Raw genomic sequence first — 5,057 nt, forward strand, 5'->3', positions numbered from 1 at the left:
GATCTTACGATCAAGAGTCAAAGATCATGACAACCCAAGTAGGATGTTCTATTAGCGAGGGACAATCCATAAATAGACCACCCTAGTTTAATGGCACTAATTATACTTATTGGAAAGCTAGGATGAGGATATTCATTCAAGCACTAGACCATGACATGTGGAACATCATAACTAGGGGGCCACACACATCTACAGTTAGTATAGAGAGCACAATCATTTCTAAGCCTGAAATGGATTCGAATGAGAATGATAGAAGACTTGCACAATTAAATGCTAAAGCAATTAATGTACTTTACTGCTTACTAGATATAAGTGAATTTAATAGAATATCCACATGCATCTCCGCTAAAGAAATTTGGGATAAACTAGAGGTCACACATAAAGGAACTAATCAAGTCAAAGAGTCAAAAATAAATATATTAGTACATAAGTATGAATTATTTAAAATGGAATCTATTGAGTCCATAACTAAAATGTTCACTCGATTCACTGAAATCATAAATGGACTAAAGAGTTTGGAAAAGTCTTATGCTAACTCTGAACTAGTGCGAAAAATTCTCAGATCTCTTCCAAGAGTTTGGGAGGCCAAAGTAACTGCAATACAAGAAGCAAAGGATCTCAATACATTGCAATTGGAAGAACTTCTAGGATCACTCATGACCTATGAGCTGACTATGAAATAAAACTCAGAAGAGGAGGTTAAGAAAAGGTAGGCCATTGCCTTGAAATCCACAGCTCCAAAGCAGAAAACTGTATCAGAGGAGTCCAATGATGAAAAAGGAATGGCAATGCTTGCAAGAAAATTCAGAAAATTCATGAAAGGTAAAAAGAAATTTCATAAAAGAAAAACCTTTTGTAAGAGGTAGCTCAAGCCGGGAAAAAGAAAAAGAAAAAGAAAAGGAAAAAGAAGTGCCAATATGCTATGAGTGTAATAAGCCCGGGCACTTCAAGATAGATTATCCGGAATTGAAATGGATGGCAAGAAAACTTAAAAAGAGGAACCTCATGGCTGAATGGAGTGAAAGCGAAGAGTCAAGTTCGGAAGAGGAAGATCAACAAGAGAAGACTCAAATCTGCTATATGGCCAATAACGATGAGGTAGATTCTGAACTTGAATATGATTTTTCGGTAGAAGAGTTACATGATGCATTTTTAGAACTGATGGAAGAACACAAGAAGCTAATTCATAAAAATAAAGTTCTAAAAGATGAAAGTCAATCTCTTATCAAGGATAAGCTGAAACTATCTAATAACTATGAAACATTAAGTAGGAGGTTCACAAATGAAACCAAGAATCTAATTGCTGAAAATATCAAGCTAAAAAAAGATGCAGAAAAATACAAATCCTTAGTGGACAAGTTTACACTTAGTTCAACTAAATTAAATATGATTCTTAATAGTCAAAAAGCAGTATATGATAAGGCTGGTTTGGGATATAAAACTAATAGAAAACAAAAATACTTAAAGAACATATTTGTGAAAGCCAAAACTGAAAATATAATTTGTCATTGCTGCAATAAAGTAGGACACAAAGCATATGAATGCAATCTTAGAAAGCCTAGCTATAACAAATTGAGTGATAAAAGTAAGCTAAAGTCCAAAAAAATTTGAGTTCCAAAAGGAACATCAAGTACTAACCTTAAAGGACCCAACATGATTTGGGTACCTAAAACACATTCTTGACTTTGATTGCAGGAGTGTCTTACAGCTAATAAGAGGGATAAACTATGGTATCTAGATAGCGGCTGTTCAAGACACATGATAGGTGACATAGAACAATTTGTCACTTTGGAATCTAAGGAGGGTGGAGTGGTAACCTATGAAGACAATGGAAAAGGATTTATCATTGGAAAGGGTAAAATCTATATTACTCCACCACATTTATAGAAAATGTTTTATTAGTTGATGGTCTGAAACATAACTTGCTTAACATAAGTCAATTTTGTAATAAAGGTCTTAAAGTCACATTTGAAGCTTCAGTATGCATAATTATAAATCCAAAAGATAATAGCATTGTACTTATGGGACATAGGCATGGAAATATTTATATGGTAGATCTTCATGATTTAGACAAGAAAAATGGATTATGCTTAATTACTAATGAAGAAAGAAAAAGTGAAACAAGTTAGCTTTGGCACCGTAGACTAGGACATGCTAGTATGGACTTAATATCAAAACTAGTCAAGAAAGATCTGATAAAAGATGTGCCGAAATTAATCTATGAAAAAGACAAAATCTGTGGACCATGCTCATTGGGAAAGCAAACAAAATTATCTTTCAAATCAAAGAATATAGTATCAACCACTAGGCCCTTTGAACTCATACACATGGATCTATTTGGGCCTACTAGAACTGCAAGTCTAGGAGGAAAAAAGTATGGACTAGTCATAATAGATGATTTCTCAAGATACACATGGGTTTCATTTCTTGCACATAAGAGTGAAGCATTTTCAGCATTCTTGAAATATTATAAAAATATCATAACTGAAAAGAAGCTCATCCTAATTGCAATTCGAAGTGATCATGGAACTGAATTTGAAAATCAACACTTTGAAGAATTTTGTAATGAAAATGATATCTTCCATCAATTTTCAGCACCTAGAACGCCTCAACAAAATGAGGTTGTTGAAAGAAAAAATAGAACCTTGGCAGAAATGGCACGCATGATGTTGTGTGAGTCAAATCTTCCAAAGTACTTTTGGGCTGAAGTTGTAAGTACTGCTTGCCATATTTTAAATCGTGTTTTAATAAGACCTATAACCAAGAAAACTTTTTATGAACTTTGGAAGAGTAGAAAGCCAACAGCTAAATATCTTAGAGTATTTGGATGTAGATGTTTCATTTTAAACAATGGCAAGGAGGATCTAAGTAAATTTGATGCCAAGTCAGATGAAGGTATTTTTTTAGGATACTCTACATCTAGCAGGGCATACAGAGTATTCAACAAAAGAACACTTGTAGTTGAAGAGTCAATTCATATCATTTTTGATGAGTCTGATAGCGAGTCTCCTAGGAGAGAAAATACTTCTGATGATGATGCAAGAATTTTTGAGTTGGAAAAATTGAATCTTAATGACGTACCAAATCAAGATAAAGAGGACGATCATGTACCACAACACTCTCAAGACTTGCAAAAGGGATGGAGGTATGCACATGGGAATCCTAAAGACTTAATCATTGGTGATCCATCTCAAGGGGTAAGAACTCGATCCTCTCTTAGAAATATAAATGACTATCTTGCTTTTGTTTCACAAATAGAACCTAAGAATTATGAAGAAGCTGAAAAAGATGTAAATTGGATAAATGCAATGCAAGAAGAATTAAATCAATTCAAAAGAAGCAATGTATGGACATTAACTGAGAGACCAAAGCATAATTCTATAATTGGAATAAAATGGGTTTTTAGAAATAAATTAGATGAAAATGGGGTAGTTATAAGAAATAATGCTAGACTTATAGCTAAGGGATACAATCAAGAAGAAGAGATAGATTTTGAGTAAACATTTGCTTCCATAGCCAGATTAGAAGCTATTAGATTACTTCTAGCTTTTGCATGCTTCATGGATTTCAAATTGTATCAAATGGATGTAAAAAGTGCCTTCTTAAATGGTTATATAGAGGAAGAAGTATATGCAGAGCAACCTTCCAGTTTTGAGAATCATGAATTGCCAAATCATGTGTTTAGATTACATAAGGCATTATATGGATTGAAACAAGCACCTAGGGCTTGGTTTGATCGATTAAGCAAATTTCTGCTAAATAATGATTTCAGTAGAGGAAATGTAGATAAAACACTTTTTCTCAAAAGAAAAGCAAAAATTTGCTAGTAGTACGAATATATGTAGATGACATAATCTTTGGTGCCACTAATGATAATCTTTGCAAAGAGTTTGCTAAATTAATGCAAGGAGAATTCGAGATGAGTATGATGGGAGAACTAAATTTTTTTCTAGGATTACAAATCAAGCAAACTAAGAAAGGCATCTTTATTCATCAAACTAAGTATACAAAGGAAATACTAAAGAAGTTTGAGAATGAAAATCACAAGGGGATAGGCACTCCTATGAACCCCACTAGTAAACTAGACAAAGATGAACAAGGAAAAAGTATTGATACGAAGCTCTATAGAGGATTAATTGGATCATTGCTTTACCTAACTGCCAGTAGGCCAGATATAGTATTTAGTGTAGGAATATGTGCTAGATACTAATCAAATCCTAAGGAATCACATTTAAGTGCTATCAAAAAAATCCTTAGATATTTGAGAGGGACCACAAGCATAGGATTATGGTACTCTAGAGACTTCTGCATTGATTTGCTTGCATATTCTCATGCTGATTTTGCTGAATGCAAATTAGATAGAAAGAGCACCAGTGCAACATGTCAATTTTTAGGGAATAACTTAGTATCATGGTTCAGCAAAAAGCAAAATTCAGTAGCTTTGTCAACGGCTGAGGCCGAGTATATAGCTGCCGGGAGTTGCTATGCTCAAGTACTATGGTTTAAGCAACAACTAGAGGACTATGGAATTAAATTAGACAGCATTCCAATAAAGTGTGATAACACTAGTGCCATTAACCTTACCAAAAATTCAGTTCAGCACTCTAAAGCCAAGCACATTGAAATAAGATATCATTTCATTAGAGATCATGTGCAAAATGGAAACATATGTATTGAGCATGTATGTACTGAGAAACAATTAGCTGACATATTCACAAAACCTTTAAGTGAAGATAGATTCTGCATGCTTAGGAGGAAATTAGGCATATGTGATCCCTTTGATTGAGAGGAAATGGAAGGAATGAGTTGCCTCATGATACTCCTCTCTTATTTTGAAAATCCCATGAAACATGAGTAAAATTATTCATTTCTAAATTCCTTTCTCACATATCAATGTCCCACAAAAATTTGGCAAGGATCGGAAGAAAGGAAGAATTTTTAAAAAAAAATTGTTTGGGCTGAACTGGGGCCGACCCGAGACAGAATGGGGTCGACCCCACGTTGAGTCGACCCTAGCAGAAACTGGGGTCGACCTAACGGCGGGACCCAGTTTTTAA

Source organism: Phoenix dactylifera, chromosome 6 (genome assembly GCF_051530095.1).
Source record: "Phoenix dactylifera cultivar Ajwa chromosome 6, Ajwa_hap1_PhDact_Kaust_v1.1, whole genome shotgun sequence".
Classification (NCBI taxonomy): Eukaryota; Viridiplantae; Streptophyta; class Magnoliopsida; order Arecales; family Arecaceae; genus Phoenix; species Phoenix dactylifera.